At 46.0% G+C, this 18,002-nt stretch overlaps 1 long non-coding RNA gene and 2 other non-coding genes across 4 annotated transcripts; 2 read left to right on the top strand and 1 right to left on the bottom strand.

The window, feature by feature from the left end:
- Positions 1–7,416: 7,416 nt before the first annotated feature.
- On the bottom strand, positions 7,417–8,920 carry LOC127921008 (uncharacterized). Of its 2 annotated transcripts, none has more exons than XR_008108098.1 (3): positions 8,581–8,920; positions 7,822–8,019; positions 7,417–7,523 (listed from the first exon to the last, which is right to left on the bottom strand). It is a non-coding gene; the product is annotated as an uncharacterized LOC127921008 (long non-coding RNA). The 2 variants fall into 2 exon arrangements; XR_008108097.1 differs by having other exon boundaries at positions 7,822–8,052.
- A 486-nt stretch (positions 8,921–9,406) lies between these two features.
- On the top strand, positions 9,407–9,478 carry trnap-cgg (transfer RNA proline (anticodon CGG)). The gene has a single exon. It is a non-coding gene; the product is annotated as a tRNA-Pro (tRNA).
- Positions 9,479–9,660: 182 nt separating this feature from the next.
- On the top strand, positions 9,661–9,731 carry trnap-ugg (transfer RNA proline (anticodon UGG)). The gene has a single exon. It is a non-coding gene; the product is annotated as a tRNA-Pro (tRNA).
- The last annotated feature ends 8,271 nt before the right edge of the window (positions 9,732–18,002 follow it).

Genomic DNA, 18,002 nt, shown 5'->3' on the forward strand with positions numbered 1-18,002 from the left:
GTTGGATGACTGGTGTGGTGTAGTTGTTGGATGACTGGTGTGGTGTAGTTGTTGGATGACTGGTGTGATGTAGTTGTTGGATGACTGGTGTGATGTAGTTGTTGGATGACTGGTGTGGTGTGGTTGTTGGATGACTGGTGTGGTGTAGTTATTGGATGACTGGTTTGGTGTAGTTGTTGGATGACTGGTGTGGTGTAGTTGTTGGATGACTGGTGTGGTTGTTGGATGACTGGTGTGGTGTAGTTGTTGGATGACTGGTGTGGTGTAGTTGTTGGATGACTGGTGTGATGTAGTTGTTGGATGACTGGTGTGGTGTAGTTGTTGGATGACTGGTGTGGTGTAGTTGTTGGATGACTGGTGTGGTTGTTGGATGACTGGTGTGGTGTAGTTGTTGGATGACTGGTGTGGTGTAGTTGTTGGATGACTGGTGTGATGTAGTTGTTGGATGACTTGTGTGGTGTAGTTGTTGGATGACTGGTGTAGTTGTTGGATGACTGGTGTGGTGTAGTTGTTGGATGACTGGTGTGGTGTAGTTGTTGGATGACTGGTGTGATGTAGTTGTTGGATGACTGGTGTGGTGTAGTTGTTGGATGACTGGTGTGGTGTAGTTGTTGGATGACTGGTGTGATGTAGTTGTTGGATGACTGGTGTGGTGTAGTTGTTGGATGACTGGTGTGGTGTAGTTGGATGACTGGTGTGATGTAGTTGTTGGATGACTGGTGTGATGTAGTTGTTGGATGACTGGTGTAGTTGTTGGATGACTGGTGTGATGTAGTTGTTGGATGACTGGTGTGGTGTAGTTGTTGGATGACTGGTGTGGTGTAGTTGTTGGATGACTGGTGTAGCTGTTGGATGACTGGTGTGATGTAGTTGTTGGATGACTGGTGTGGTGTAGTTGTTGGATGACTGGTGTGGTGTAGTTGTTGGATGACTGGTGTGGTGTAGTTATTGGATGACTGGTGTGGTGTAGTTGTTGAATGGGAGTCTGTTGGATGACTGGTGTGGTGTAGTTGTTGGATGACTGGTGTGGTGTAGTTGGATGACTGGTGTAGTGTAGTTGTTGGATGACTGGTGTGGTGTAGTTGTTGGATGACTGGTGTGGTGTAGTTGGATGACTGGTGTAGTGTAGTTGTTGGATGACTGGTGTGGTGTAGTTGGATGACTGGTGTGATGTAGTTGTTGGATGACTGGTGTGGTGTAGTTGTTGGATGACTGGTGTGGTGTAGTTGGATGACTGGTGTGGTGTAGTTGTTGGATGACTTGTGTGGTGTAGTTGTTGGATGACTGGTGTGGTGTAGTTGTTGGATGACTGGTGTGGTGTAGTTGTTGGATGACTGGTGTGATGTAGTTGTTGGATGACTGGTGTGGTGTAGTTGTTGGATGACTGGTGTGATGTAGTTGTTGGATGACTGGTGTGATGTAGTTGTTAGATGACTGGTGTGATATAGTTGTTGGATGACTGGTGTGGTGTAGTTGTTGGATGACTGGTGTGGTGTAGTTGTTGGATGACTGGTGTGGTGTAGTTGTTGGATGACTGGTGTGGTGTAGTTGTTGGATGACTGGTGTAGTTGTTGGATGACTGGTGTGATGTAGTTGTTGGATGACTGGTGTGGTGTAGTTGTTGGATGACTGGTGTGGTGTAGTTGTTAGATGACTGGTGTGGTGTAGTTGTTAGATGACTGGTGTGATGTAGTTGTTGGATGACTGGTGTGGTGTAGTTGTTGGATGACTGGTGTGGTGTAGTTGTTAGATGACTGGTGTGGTGTAGTTGGATGACTGGTGTGGTGTAGTTGTTGGATGACTGGTGTGGTGTAGTTGTTGGATGACTGGTGTGGTGTAGTTGTTGGATGACTGGTGTGGTGTAGTTGTTAGATGACTGGTGTAGTTGTTGGATGACTTGTGTAGTTGTTGGATGACTGGTGTGGTGTAGTTGTTAGATGACTGGTGTGGTGTAGTTGGATGACTGGTGTGGTGTAGTTGTTGGATGACTGGTGTGGTGTAGTTGTTGGATGACTGGTGTAGTTGTTGGATGACTGGTGTGGTGTAGTTGTTAGATGACTGGTGTGGTGTAGTTGTTGGATGACTGGTGTGGTGTAGTTGTTGGATGACTGGTGTGATGTAGTTGTTAGATGACTGGTGTGGTGTAGTTGTTGGATGACTGGTGTGGTGTAGTTGTTAGATGACTGGTGTGATGTAGTTGTTGGATGACTGGTGTGGTGTAGTTGTTGGATGACTGGTGTGGTGTAGTTGTTAGATGACTGGTGTGATGTAGTTGTTGGATGACTGGTGTGGTGTAGTTGTTGGATGACTGGTGTGGTGTAGTTGTTGGATGACTGGTGTGATGTAGTTGTTGGATGACTGGTGTGGTGTAGTTGTTGGATGACTGGTGTGGTGTAATTGTTGGATGACTGGTGTGGTGTAGTTGTTGGATGACTGGTGTGGTGTAGTTGTTGGATGACTGGTGTGATGTAGTTGTTGGATGACTGGTGTGATGTAGTTGTTGGATGACTGGTGTGGTGTAGTTGTTGAGAGGCTGCACTGCAAGTACATTGTATGTTTCAGATATTCAATAAAATAAAATAAAAAACACCTGTGGGGAGACGGGCATTCTTCTTACCTAACCACATGACCTTTGTTTTGGAGGTATTCAGAACAAGGTTAAGGGTAGAGAAAGGTTGTTGGACACTAAGAAAGCTTTTTTTGCAGAGCATTTAACACAAAATCCTTTGAGGGGCCACCCGGGTATAAGACTATATCATCTGTATGCATATAAATGGATGAGAGAGCTTCCTACTGCCTGAGCTATGTTGTTGATATAAATTGAGAAGTATGGGGCCAAGGATCGAGCCTTGGGGTACTCCCTTGGTGAAAGGCAGTGGCTGAGACAGCATATTTTCTGACATTATACACCGCACTCTAAGAGAGAGGTAGTTAGCAAACCAGGCCAAAGACCCCTCAGAGACACCAATACTCCTTAGCCGGCCCACAAGAATAGAATGGTCTCCCGTATCAAAAGCTTTGGCCAAGTCAATAAAAATTGCAGCACAGCATTGCTTAGAATCAAGGGCGATGGTGACGTCACTGAGGACCTTTAAGGTTGCAGTGACACATCCATAACCTGAGAGGAAACCAGATTGCAGACCAGAGAGAATACTGTAGACATTAAGAAAGCCAGTCAGTTGATTATTGACAAGTTTTTCCAACACTTTTGATAAACAGAGCAAAATAGAAATAGGCCTATAACAGTTAGGATCAGCTTTTTATTATTTACATTCCACCTTTATTTAACCAGGTAGGCCAGTTGAGAACACCTTTATTTAACCAGGTAGGCCAGTTGAGAACATCTTTATTTAACCAGGTAGGCCAGTTGAGAACACCTTTATTTAACCAGGTAGGCCAGTTGAGAACATCTTTATTTAACCAGGTAGGCCAGTTGAGAACACCTTTATTTAACCAGGTAGGCCAGTTGAGAACACCTTAATTTAACCAGGTAGGCCAGTTGAGAACACCTTTATTTAACCAGGTAGGCCAGTTGAGAACACCTTTATTTAACCAGGTAGGCCAGTTGAGAACACCTTTATTTAACCAGGTAGGCTAGTTGAGAACACGTTCTCATTTGCAACTGCGACCTGGCCAAGATAAAGCATAGCAGTGTGAACAGACAACACAGAGTTACACATGGAGTAAACAATTAACAAGTCAATAACACAGTAGAAAAAATGGGCAGTCTATATACAATGTGTGCAAAAGGCATGAGGAGGTAGGCGAATAATTACAATATTGCAGATTAACACTGGAGTGATAAATGATCAGATGATCATGTACAGGTAGAGATATTGGTGTGCAAAAGAGCAGAAAAGTAAATAAATAAAAACTGTGGGGATGAGGTAGGTGAAAATGGGTGGGCTATTTACCAATAGATTATGTACAGCTGCAGCGATCGGTTAGCTGCTCAGATAGCTGATGTTTGAAGTTGGTGAGGGAGATAAAAGTCTCCAACTTCAGCGATTTTTGCAATTCGTTCCAGTCACAGGCAGCAGAGTACTGGAACGAAAGGCGGCCGAATGAGGTGTTGGCTTTAGGGATGATCAGTGAGATACACCTGCTGGATGCGTGTTGCCATCGTGACCAGTGAACTGAGATAAGGCGGAGCTTTACCTAGCATGGCCTTGTAGATGACCTGGAGCCAGTGGGTAATACACGTCGTATAAATACAAGGCCACAAATACGGACCGCAATAAAATAACCAATTACTCACAAACAAACATGGGGGAACAGAGGGTTAAATAATGAACGAGTAATTGGGGGATTGAAACCAGGTGTGTAAGACAAAGACAAAACAAATGGAAAATTAAAAGTGGCTCGGCGATGGTTAGAATGCTGGTGACGTTGACCTCCGAACGCCGCCCGAACAAGGAGAGGGACCGACTTCGGCAGAAGTCGTGACACCTCCCCAGAGAGGAGAGACAGGTTAAAAAGGTTGGAGATAGGCTTGGAGATGATAACCTCCCTAGAGAGGAGAGAAAGGCTTGGCGATGATAAGGGCAGCAACCTTAAAGAACAAAGGAGAAAACTGAGGATGGATCAACAACACTGTAGTTACTCCACAATACTAACCTAAATGACAGAGTTTAATGGCTGTGACGGGAGAAAACTGAGGATGGATCAACAACATTGTAGTTACTCCACAATACTAACCTAAATGACAGAGTTTAATGGCTGTGATAAGAGACAACTTAAGAGGGATCAACAACACTGTAGTTACTCCACAATACTAACCTAAATGACAGAGTTTAATGGCTGTGATAAGAGACAACTTAAGAGGGATCAACAACACTGTAGTTACTCCACAATACTAACCTAAATGACAGAGTTTAATGGCTGTGATAAGAGACAACTTAAGAGGATCAACAACACTGTAGTTACTCCACAATACTAACCTAAATGACAGAGTTTAATGGCTGTGATAAGAGACAACTTAAGAGGGATCAACAACACTGTAGTTACTCCACAATACTAACCTAAATGACAGAGTTTAATGGCTGTGATAAGAGACAACTTAAGAGGGATCAACAACACTGTAGTTACTCCACAATACTAACCTAAATGACAGAGTTTAATGGCTGTGATAAGAGACAACTTAAGAGGGATCAACAACACTGTAGTTACTCCACAATACTCACCTAAATGACAGAGTTTAATGGCTGTGATAAGAGACAACTTAAGAGGGATCAACAACACTGTAGTTACTCCACAATATTAACCTAAATGACAGAGTTTAATGGCTGTGATAAGAGACAACTTAAGAGGGATCAACAACACTGTAGTTACTCCACAATACTAACCTAAATGACAGAGTTTAATGGCTGTGATAGGAGAAAACTGAGGATGGATCAACAACACTGTAGTTACTCCACAATACTAACCTAAATGACAGAGTTTAATGGCTGTGATAAGAGACAACTTAAGAGGGATCAACAACACTGTAGTTACTCCACAATACTAACCTAAATGACAGAGTTTAATGGCTGTGATAAGAGACAACTTAAGAGGGATCAACAACACTGTAGTTACTCCACAATACTAACCTAAATGACAGAGTTTAATGGCTGTGATAAGAGACAACTTAAGAGGATCAACAACACTGTAGTTACTCCACAATACTAACCTAAATGACAGAGTTTAATGGCTGTGATAAGAGACAACTTAAGAGGGATCAACAACACTGTAGTTACTCCACAATACTAACCTAAATGACAGAGTGAAAAGGAAGCCTGTAAGAAAAAGCAAATATTCCAAAACATGCATCCTGTTTGCAACAAGGGACTAAAGTAACATTGCTGAAGTACTAACACTAATCGCCTAGCAGAGAAGAGCACATCTCCCTGTACAAATTCCTGATTGCCTCAGAGAGGGAAACCACTACCCATCCCATACAGCCACTGATTACCAAAACAACAACAATCACAAATTGCCATGCACCTTAAAGGAAAAATCCACTGCCCATGATATGTCAATGGGCCGAGCGGTGCATTCTGGGCGATTCGGGACAAGGGGCACTCTCCTTCAAGTCAGTGAATGAGAGTCTATTGGGCGCTAGCTCAAAAACCCAACTAATTTCGTTAACAAGAAAAACAACATTACACATCTTTTCCAGAGGAAAATAGGCAGGTTTCTCGACATACACTGACTTTGAGAAGGGATTGCGTGATGATTAGTTTAGCAACCGCGTGACGCAGCATGACAACGTGAATGCGATTGGTCAACAGTCTACTGGGTGAGGTGTTTTTACGTTGGTCATTCATTGAATTCCTCTCTCCTGTTTATAATATCTGACAATGGCACCATTGCAACGCACCCTGGACTAAAAGAGGCAGACAAATACGAAAAAAAAATGTCCTTTAACCCTCTGTTAAATTACACATTTCTCGAAGAATATCGCCTTTAAAATGTGATCAATGGGAGAAGTCATCCTGCCGAGTTATGACACTGCCCAGTGCTGAAATCGGAGGTGTTTGAGACGACAAATGTTTTCACCATCTAAAAGTCTTATTCCTATGAGAGCGACTTTATCACAGTGCTACGTAATACCGACCGGATTTCTGCCTGCTTTGAACGCCAATAATTTAAATTCACATGAAAACATCAAATGCCCCAGGGACTCGATAAAACATCACTCAGGGTGAACCTTTTCATTTCGTCCTGGTCGGTGTGTCAACAATCAACTAGCTGCAAGTTATGAACGAGCTGCAAACCAACACTCAAACTGGACAGTTTTATGTCAATCTCTTCATTCAGAGACTCAATCATGGACACTTGTTGTATCTACCTTCTTGCCCTTGTGCTGTTGTTTGGGCCCTATAATGTTTGTACCATGTTGTTGTCATGTGATGCTACCATGTAGTGTTGCTACCATGTTGTTGTCATGTGATGCTACCATGTTGTTGTCATGTGATGCTACCATGTTGTTGTCATGTGATGCTACCATGTTGTTGTCATGTGATGCTACCGTTGTTGTCATGTGTTGCTACCATGTTGTTGTCATGTGATGCTACCATGTAGTGATGCTACCATGTTGTTGTCATGTGTTGCTACCATGTTGTTGTCATGTGATGCTACCATGTTGTTGTCATGTGATGCTACCATGCTGTTGTCATGTAATGCCACCATGTTGTTGTCATGTTGTGATGCTACCATGTTGTTGTCATGTTGTGATGCTACCATGTAGTGTTGCTACCATGTTGTTGTCATGTGATGCTACCATGTAGTGTTGCTACCATGTTGTTGTCATGTGATGCTACCATGTAGTGTTGCTACCATGTTGTTGTCATGTGATACCATGTAGTGTTGCTACCATGTTGTTGTCATGTGATGCTACCATGTTGTTGTCATGTGATGCTACCATGTTGTTGTCATGTGATGCTACCATGTTGTTGTCATGTGATGCTACCATGTAGTGTTGCTACCATGTTGTTGTCATGTTGTGATGCTACCATGTTGTTTTTTATTTGATTTCATTTCACCTTTATTTAACCAGGTAGACTAGTTGAGAACACCTTTATTTAACCAGGTAGGCTAGTTGAGAACACCTTTTATTTAACCAGGTAGGCCAGTTGAGAACACCTTTATTTAACCAGGTAGGCTAGTTGAGAACACCTTTATTTAACCAGGTAGGCTAGTTGAGAACACCTTTATTTAACCAGGTAGGCTAGTTGAGAACACCTTTATTTAACCAGGTAGGCCAGTAGAGAACACCTTTATTTAACCAGGTAGGCCAGTTGAGAACACCTTTATTTAACCAGGTAGGCTAGTTGAGAACACCTTTATTTAACCAGGTAGGCTAGTTGAGAACACCTTTATTTAACCAGGTAGGCCAGTAGAGAACACCTTTATTTAACCAGGTAGGCCAGTAGAGAACACCTTTATTTAACCAGGTAGGCCAGTAGAGAACACCTTTATTTAACCAGGTAGGCCAGTAGAGAACACCTTTATTTAACCAGGTAGGCCAGTTGAGAACACCTTTATTTAACCAGGTAGGCCAGTAGAGAACACCTTTATTTAACCAGGTAGGCCAGTAGAGAACACCTTTTTATTTAACCAGGTAGGCCAGTAGAGAACACCTTTATTTAACCAGGTGGCCAGTTGAGAACACCTTTATTTAACCAGGTAGGCCAGTAGAGAACACCTTTATTTAACCAGGTAGGCCAGTTGAGAACACCTTTATTTAACCAGGTAGGCCAGTAGAGAACACCTTTATTTAACCAGGTAGGCCAGTTGAGAACACCTTTATTTAACCAGGTGGGCTAGTTGAGAACACCTTTATTTAACCAGGTAGGCTAGTTGAGAACACCTTTATTTAACCAGGTAGGCTAGTTGAGAACACCTTTATTTAACCAGGTAGGCTAGTTGAGAACACCTTTATTTAACCAGGTAGGCCAGTAGAGAACACCTTTATTTAACCAGGTAGGCCAGTAGAGAACACCTTTATTTAACCAGGTAGGCCAGTAGAGAACACCTTTATTTAACCAGGTAGGCCAGTAGAGAACACCTTTATTTAACCAGGTGGCCAGTTGAGAACACCTTTATTTAACCAGGTAGGCTAGTTGAGAACACCTTTATTTAACCAGGTAGGCCAGTTGAGAACACCTTTATTTAACCAGGTAGGCCAGTAGAGAACACCTTTATTTAACCAGGTAGGCCAGTTGAGAACACCTTTATTTAACCAGGTAGGCTAGTTGAGAACACCTTTATTTAACCAGGTAGGCCAGTAGAGAATAGGTTCTCATTTTCAACTGTGACCTGGTCAAGATAAAGCAAAGCAGTGCGACAAAACAACAACACCGAGTTACACATCGGATAAACAGACATACAGTCAATAATACAATATAAACAATCGAATATCATGTTGTGTTGCTACCATGCTGATTTGTCATATGTTGCTGCCTTTGCTATGTTGTGTTGCCTCTCTTGTCGATATGTGTGTTTTGTCCTATATTTATATTTATATGTTATTTATTTATTTTTAATCCCTGCCCCCATCCCCGCAGGAGTGTATTTTGCATTTTCGGTAGTCTGTCATTGTAAATACGAATTTGTTCTTAACTGACTTGCCTTGTTAAATAAAAGGTGAATATTTTTTTTTTTTTTTATGAGCATTCAGCAGTTCACACCAAGTAGGCTACTGGGAAGACGAACAGCATTTAAAGTAAATGGCCTCAGCGAACAAAAAGACAACACCTTAAAATAGAAGAATGGTGTGACGATAACTATACCTTTCAATAGTCGCTATTTGTTGCAACATTTGATAGGTAGCTGTCAAGAGTATTAGACAACGGCAATGTTAGTTGCAGAATGATTTGTCTGTGTTACTATTTTATAAGGCAAAACGTTACATGTAACTGCACGTGGCTCGTTGGTCTAGGGGTATGATTCTCGCTTCGGGTGCGAGAGGTCCCGGGTTCAAATCCCGGACGAGCCCATATTTTTATATCTCGACTTTGGCTAAATTAAATAGAAGCATAACATGTATTTAGAAAGTAACACAAGATAAACGTTATTTAAGACGATTCGTTATGATGGTATTTCGTTCTGGTTAGACGCGTAATCCGGCTTGATGTAGAATGAACACTATATATGCTATATTTTGTGCAACTATAACGTGGCTCGTTGGTCTAGGGGTATGATTCTCGCTTTGGGTGCGAGAGGTCCTGGTTCAAATCCCGGACGAGCCCGCTTTTTTCAGTCCTGACTCATACTTACTCCTAAAACTATTCAGATCATTAACATAGATGGAGTAATTAAGACGTCTTTGATAAAGTCGATTTTCTTTAAGTTTTTATGTTTGACTGTCATATCTGTTACTGTTCGTAGGGGGGCAGTATGTCCCAGTTATTGCAAGTCTCCATCAACCTGTTTTTTGTTATTGTCTCATGTCATCCTGTCGAATTTCCAGAATTTCGAAGGTAGTTTATTCCATCCGCAACACAGTAGATTCCATAGAATCACTTTATTAAATGCATTGCCATACCGTGCTGTGTGTTGTCTATGACGGTTGTCTATGACGGTTATCTTTCGGGGTCCTGTTGTTGACTTTAGATATCTTGTAAAGCCCCCACATAATAATAGTGCTTGCAAAATACCTTTCTGTCCACATGTCTTTCTGTCGTGCTCAAGGCAGGCAGAATGGTCAGGCAGGCGGGTACAGAGTCCGGGAGGTACATAGTGACAGACAAGCTCGTGGTCAAGACAGGTGGGTACAGAGTCCAGATACAGGAAATGGTCGAAACCGGGAGGACTAGAAAAAGTAGTACGGTAAAAACACGCTGGTTGACTCAACTAAACATACAAGACAACCTGGTACAGAGAGACAGGAAACACAGGGATAAATACACTGGCACAGAGAGACAGGAAACACAGGGAAAAAAATACACTGGCACAGAGAGACAGGAAACACAGGGATAAATACACTGGCACAGAGAGACAGGAAACACGGGATAAATACACTGGCACAGAGAGACAGGAAACACAGGGATAAATACACTGGCACAGAGAGACAGGAAACACAGGGATAAATACACTGGCACAGAGACAGGAAACACAGGGATAAATACACTGGCACAGAGAGACAGGAAACACAGGGATAAATACACCGGCACAGAGAGACAGGAAACACAGGATAAATACACTGGCACAGAGAGACAGGAAACACAGGGATAAATACACTGGCACAGAGAGACAGGAAACACAGGGATAAATACACTGGCACAGAGAGACAGGAAACACAGGGATAAATACACTGGCACAGAGAGACAGGAAACACAGGGGATAAATACACTGAACAGAGAGACAGGAAACACAGGGGATAAATACACTGGCACAGAGAGACAGGAAACACAGGGATAAATACACCGGCACAGAGAGACAGGAAACACAGGGATAAATAACCGGCACAGAGAGACAGGAAACACGGGGGATAAATACACTGGAACAGAGAGACAGGAAACACAGGGATAAATACACTGGTACAGAGGGACAGGAAACACAGGGATAAATACACTGGTACAGAGAGACAGGAAACACGGGGATAAATACACTGGCACAGAGAGACAGGAAACACAGGGATAAATACACTGGCACAGAGAGACAGGAAACACGGGGATAAATACACTGGAACAGAGAGACAGGAAACACGGGGATAAATACACTGGCACAGAGAGACAGGAAACACGGGGATAAATACACTGGCACAGAGAGACAGGAAACACAGGGATAAATACACTGGCACAGAGAGACAGGAAACACAGGGATAAATACACTGGCACAGAGAGACAGGAAACACGGGATAAATACACTGGAACAGAGAGACAGGAAACACAGGGATAAATACACTGGCACAGAGAGACAGGAAACACAGGGATAAATACACTGGCACAGAGAGACAGGAAACACGGGATAAATACACTGGCACAGAGAGACAGGAAACACGGGATAAATACACTGGCACAGAGAGACAGGAAACACAGGGATAAATACACCGGCACAGAGAGACAGGAAACACAGGGATAAATACACTGGAACAGAGAGACAGGAAACACCTTGATAAATACACTGGCACAGAGAGACAGGAAACACCTTGATAAATACACTGGCACAGAGAGACAGGAAAACACAGGGATAAATACACTGGCACAGAGAGACAGGAAACACAGGGATAAATACACTTGAACAGAGACAGGAAACACAGGGATAAAATACACTGGCACAGAGAGACAGGAAACACAGGGATAAATACACTGGCACAGAGACAGGAAACACAGGGATAAATACACTGGCACAGAGAGACAGGAACACAGGGATAAATACACTGGCACAGAGAGACAGGAAACACAGGGATAAATACACTGGCACAGAGAGACAGGAAACACAGGGATAAATACACTGGAACAGAGACAGGAAACACAGGGATAAATACACTGGCACAGAGAGACAGGAAACACAGGGATAAATACACTGGCACAGAGAGACAGAAACACCTTGGATAAATACACTGGCACAGAGAGACAGGAAACACAGGGATAAATACACTGGCACAGAGAGACAGGAAACACAGGGATAAATACACAGGAACAGAGAGAGACAGGAAACACAGGGATAAAATACAACTGGGAAAATAAGCGACACCTGGAGTGGGTGAGGACAATCACAGGAACAGGTGAAACAGATCAGGGCATGACATCCTCTCTCCGCCATCTTACTCACAGCCGAGTTGACACTGCCCAGCTGTACCAAATTTACATTTCTAAATGTGAACGTAACAAACAACCAATCTGTTCAGCTAGTTTCTGATTTATTTATTCATTTATTTTACCAGGTAGCCCAGTTGAGAACAAGTTCTCCTTTACAACTGCGACCTGGATAAACCCGCAACCAAGATGGGGGGTTCAGTGTGTGAAGGTTACATTTCCTTTACTGAGTGACTAACATCAAAAAACACAACGTGTGCCAATCACTGTTGGACAAAAGGTCTCTAATCATGATTTAAAATGAAGGTTAATTAATGTTGTAGCCTGGGATGGCATTTATAATATTTTAAAAGTTTATTTAGTAAATACTTTCGTAACTCTTCTTGAACGGCATTGTTGGTGTAAAGGTTTGCAGCGTAGCCTAGTGGTTAGAGTGTAGAGGTGGTAGGGTAGCCTAGTGGTTAGAGTGTAGAGGTGGTAGGGTAGCCTAGTGGTTAGAGTGTAGAGGCGGCAGCGTAGCCTAGTGGTTAGAGTGTAGAGGTGGTAGGGTAGCCTAGTGGTTAGAGTGTAGAGGTGGTAGGGTAGCCTAGTGGTTAGAGTGTAGAGGTGGTAGGGTAGCCTAGTGGTTAGAGTGTAGAGGTGGCAGGGTAGCCTAGTGGTTAGAGTGTAGAGGTGGTAGGGTAGCCTAGTGGTTAGAGTGTAGAGGTGGTAGGGTAGCCTAGTGGTTAGAGTGTAGAGGTGGCAGGGTAGCCTAGTGGTTAGAGTGTAGAGGCGGCAGGGTGGCCTAGTGGTTAGAGTGTAGAGGTGGTAGGGTAGCCTAGTGGTTAGAGTGTAGAGGTGGTAGGGTAGCCTAGTGGTTAGAGTGTAGAGGTGGTAGGGTAGCCTAGTGGTTAGAGTGTAGAGGTGGTAGGGTGGCCTAGTGGTTAGAGTGTAGAGGTGGTAGGGTAGCCTAGTGGTTAGAGTGTAGAGGTGGTAGGGTAGCCTAGTGGTTAGAGTGTAGAGGTGGCAGGGTAGCCTAGTGGTTAGAGTGTAGAGGTGGCAGGGTAGCCTAGTGGTTAGAGTGTAGAGGTGGCAGGGTAGCCTAGTGGTTAGAGTGTAGAGGTGGTAGGGTAGCCTAGTGGTTAGAGTGTAGAGGTGGTAGGGTAGCCTAGTGGTTAGAGTGTAGAGGTGGCAGGGTAGCCTAGTGGTTAGAGTGTAGAGGTGGTAGGGTAGCCTAGTGGTTAGAGTGTAGAGGTGGTAGGGTAGCCTAGTGGTTAGAGTGTAGAGGCGGCAGCGTAGCCTAGTGGTTAGAGTGTAGAGGTGGTAGGGTAGCCTAGTGGTTAGAGTGTAGAGGTGGTAGGGTAGCCTAGTGGTTAGAGTGTAGAGGTGGTAGGGTAGCCTAGTTGTTAGAGTGTAGAGGTGGTAGGAGTCCAGCGGTCAGATGCAGATGATGGCAGCGTAGCCTAGTGGTTAGAGGTAGAGGTGGTAGGGTAACCTAGTGGTTAGAGTGGTAGAGGGTGGTAAGGGTAGCCTAGTGGTTGGAGTGTAGAGGTGGCAGCGTAGCCTAGTGGTTAGAGTGTAGAGGTGGCAGGGTAGCCTAGTGGTTAGAGTGCAGAGGTGGCAGGGTAGCCCAGTGGTTAGAGTGTAGAGGTGGCAGGCGTAGCCTAGTGGTTAGAGTGTAGAGGCGCCAGGGTAGTCTAGTGGTTAAGAGTGCAGAGGAGGCAGGGTAGCCTAGTGGTTAGAGTGCAGAGGTGGCAGGGTAGCCCAGTGGTGTAGCCGCGCAGAGAGTGCGGTAGGAGTAGCCTAGTGGTTAGAGTGCAGGGCGGTAGGGTAGCCAGTGGTTAGAGTGTAGAGGAGGCAGGGTAGCCTAGTGGTTAGAGTGTAGGCGGCAGCGTAGCCTAGTGGTTAGAGTGTAGAGGCGGCAGGGTAGCCTAGTGGTTAGAGTGTAGAGGCGGCAGGGTAGCCTAGTGGTTAGAGTCGCAGAGGCAGGGTAGCCTAGTGAGGTTGAAGTGTCCAGCGGTCTAGTGGTTAGAGTGTGAGGCGGCAGTGTCCAGGTAGGGTTAGCCAGTGGTTAGCGGTGTAGGGATGGCAGAAGGGTAGCCAGTGGTTAAAGTGTAGAGGTGGCAGGGTAGCCTAGTGGTTAGAGTATTGAGGTGGCAGGGCATCCAGTGGTTAGAGTGTAGAGGCGGCAGAATTGGCCAGTGGTTCTGAGTGTATGGCGGTGGCAGGGTAGCCTAGTGGTTAGAGTGCAGAGGCGGCAGGGGTAGCCTAGTGGTTAGAGTGCAGAGAGCGCAGGGTAGCCTAGTGGTTAGAGTGCAGATAGGCGGCAGGGTAGCCTAGTGGTTAGAGTGTAGTGTAGGAGGCAGGAGTAGCCAGATGGTTAGAAGTGGAGGTGGCAGGGTAGCCTAGTGGTTAGAGTGTAGAGGTGGTAGGGTAGCCTAGTGGTTAGAGTGTAGGAGGCAGGGTAGCCTAGTGGTTAGAGTGTAGAGGTAGCAGGGTAGCCTAGTGGTTAGAGTGTAGAGGTGGCAGGGTAGCCTGGTGGTTCCAGAGTGGAGGTGGCAGGGTAGCCTAGTGGTTAGAGTGTAGAGGCGGTAGGGTAGCCTAGTGGTTAGAGTGGAGAGAGGTGGCAGGGTAGCCTAGTGGTTAGAGTGTAGAGAGGGCAGGGTAGCCTAGTGGTTAGAGTGTAGAGGTGGCAGGGTAGCCTAGTGGTTAGAGTGTAGAGGTGTTAGGGTAGCCTAGTGGTTAGAGTGTAGAGGTGGCAGGGTAGCCTAGTGGTTAGAGTGTAGAGGTGGTAGGGTAGCCTAGTGGTTAGAGTGTAGAGGTGGCAGGGTAGCCTAGTGGTTAGAGTGGAGGTGGCAGGGTAGCCTAGTGGTTAGAGTGTAGAGGTGGTAGGGTAGCCTAGTGGTTAGAGTGTAGAGGTGGTAGGGTAGCCTAGTGGTTAGAGTGTAGAGGTGGTAGGGTAGCCTAGTGGTTAGAGTGTAGAGGTGGCAGGGTAGCCTAGTGGTTAGAGTGTAGAGGTGGCAGGGTAGCCTAGTGGTTAGAGTGTAGGGTGGCAGGAGTAGCCTAGTGGTTAGAGTGTAGGGGTGGCAGGGTAGCCTAGTGGTTAGAGTGTAAGGTGGCAGGGTAGCCTAGTGGTTAGAGTGGAGGTAGGCAGGAGTAGCCTAGTGGTTAGAGTGTAGAGGTGGCAGGTAGCCTAGTGGTTAGAGTGTAGGGTGGCAGGGTAGCCTAGTGGTTAGAGTGTAAGGGGTGGTAGGGTAGCCTAGTGGTTAGAGTGTAGAGGTGGTAGGGTAGCCTAGTGGTTAGAGTGTAGAGGTGGCAGGGTAGCCTAGTGGTTAGAGTGTGAAGTGGTAGGTAGCCTAGTGGTTAGAGTGTAGAGGTGGCAGGGTAGCCTAGTGGTTAAAGTGTAAGGTTTAGGTAGTGGTTAGAGTGTGAGGAGGTAGGGTAGCCTAGTGGTTAGAGTGTAGAGGTGGTAGGGTAGCCTAGTGGTTAGAGTGTAGAGGCGGCAGGTAGCCAGTGGTTAGAGTGTAGGCGGTAGGGTAGCCTAGTGGTTAGAGTGCAGAGGTGGAAAGCGTATCCTAGTGGTTAGGTGTAGAGGTGGTAGGGAGCGGCTAGTGGTTAGAGTGCAGGGGTGGTAGGGTAGCCTAGTGGTTAGAGTGTAGATAGGGCAGGGTAGCCTAGTGGTTAGAAGTGCAAGAGGAGGCAGGGTAGCCTAGTGGTTAGAGTGTAGAGGTGGTAGGGTAGCTAGTGGTTAGAGTGTAGAGGTGGTAGGGTAGCCTAGTGGTTAGAGTGTAGAGGAGGCAGGGTCCTAGTGGTTAGAGTGTAGAGGAGGCAGGGTAGCCTAGTGGTTAGAGTGTAGAGGAGGCAGGGTAGCCTAGTGGTTAGAGTGCAGAGGCGGCAGGAGTAGCCAGTGGTTAGAGTGTAAGAGGAGGCAGGGTAGCCTAGTGGTTAGAGTGTAGAGGTGGCAGGGTAGCCTAGTGGTTAGAGTGTAGGAGGCAGGAGCGCCTAGTGGTTAGAGTGTAAAGAGGTGGTAGGGTAGCCTAGTGGTTAGAGTGTAGAGGTGGTAGGGTAGCCTAGTGGTTAGAGTGTAGAGGAGGCAGGGTAGCCTAGTGGTTAGAGTGTAGAGGTGGCAGGGTAGCCTAGTGGTTAGAGTGTAGAGAGGCGGCAGCGTAGCCTAGTGGTTAGAGTGTAGAGGTGGCAGGGTAGCCCTAGTGGTTAGAGTGTAGAGGCGGTAGGGTAGCCTAGTGGTTAGAGTGTAGAGGTGGCAGGGTAGCTAGTGGTTAGAGTGTAGGCGGCAGGGTAGCCTAGTGGTTAGAGTGTAGAGGTGGCAGGGTAGCCCTAGTGGTTAGAGTGTAGAGGAGGCAGGGTAGCCTAGTGGTTAGAGTGCCAAGGGTGGCAGGGTAGCCTAGTGGTTAGAGTGTAGAGGTGGTAGGGTAGGGTGAGCCTAGTGGTTAGAGTGTAGAGGTGGTAGGGTAGCCTAGTGGTTGAGTGTAGAGGTGGGCAGGGGTAGCCTAGTGGTTAGAAGTGTAGAAGGCAGGGTAGCCTAGTGGTTAGAGTGTGTGACAGCGTAGCCCTAGTGGTTAGGGTAGCCTAGCCTGGTTAGAGTGTAGAGGAGGTGGTAGGGGTAGCCTAGTGGTTAGAGTGTAGAGGTGGTAGGAGTAGCCTAGTGGTTGAAATTGTAGAGGTGGCAGCGTAGCTGGTTAGAGTGTTGGTGAAGTGCTGGGGAGGCAGGGTAGCCCAGTGGTTAAAGTGTAGAGGCGGCAGGGTAGCCTAGTGGACAGAGGTGTAGAGGAGGCAGGGTAGCCTAGTGGTTAGAGTGTAGGAGGCAGGGTAGCCTAGTGGTTAGAGTGTAGAGGTGGTAGGGTAGCCTAGTGGTTAGAGTGTAAGAGGTGGTAGGGTAGCCCTAGTGGTTAGAGTGTAGGCGGCAGCGTAGTCTAGTGGTTAGAGTGTAGAGGTGGTTAGAGTGTAGAAGGAGCAGGCAGGGTAGCCTAGTGGTTAGAGTGTAAGAGGCGGCAGGGTAGCCTAGTGGTTAGAGTATAAGAGGTGGCAGGGTAGCCTAGTGGTTAGAGGGTAGAGGCGGCAGGGTAGCTAGTGGTTAGAGTGTAGAGGTGGTAGCGTAGCCTAGTGGTTAGAATGTAGGTGGTAGGGTAGCCTAGTGGTAGAGTGTAGAGGTGGTAGCGTAGCCTAGTGGTTAGAGGGTAGAGGCAGGGTAGCCTAGTGGTTAGAGGTAGGCGGCAAGCGTAGCCTAGTGGTTAGAGTGTATAGAGAGCGGTAGCGTAGCCTAGTGGTTGGAGTGTAAGGTGGTGAGGTGAACCTAGTGGTTTAGAAGTGTAGAGGTGGTAAGTAGCCTAGTGGTTTAGGAAATGTAGAGCGCAGGGAAGCCGCCCTAGTGGTTAGAATGTAGAAGGTGGTGGGGGTAGCCTAGTGGTTAGAGTGTAGAGGTGGTAGGGTAGCCTAGTGGTTAGAGTGTAGAGGTGGCAGGGTAGCCTAGTGGTTAGAGTGTAGAGGTGGCAGGGTAGCCTAGTGGTTAGAGTGTAGAGGTGGCAGAAAAGGTAGCCTAGTGGTTAGAGTGTAGAGGTGGCAGCGTAGCCTAGTGGTTAGAGTGTAGAGAGGTGGCAGGGTAGCCTAGTGGTTAGAGTGTAGAGGTGGTAGGGTAGCCCTAGTGGTTAGAAGTGTAGAGGTGGTAGGGTAGCCTAGTGGTTAGAGTGTAGAGGCGGCAGGGTAGCCTAATAGTGGTTAGAGTGTAAGAGGTGGTAGGGTAGCCTAGTGGTTAGAGTGTAGAGG

This window comes from Oncorhynchus keta, unplaced genomic scaffold (assembly GCF_023373465.1).
Source record: "Oncorhynchus keta strain PuntledgeMale-10-30-2019 unplaced genomic scaffold, Oket_V2 Un_contig_2141_pilon_pilon, whole genome shotgun sequence".
Lineage (NCBI taxonomy): Eukaryota > Metazoa > Chordata > Actinopteri > Salmoniformes > Salmonidae > Oncorhynchus > Oncorhynchus keta.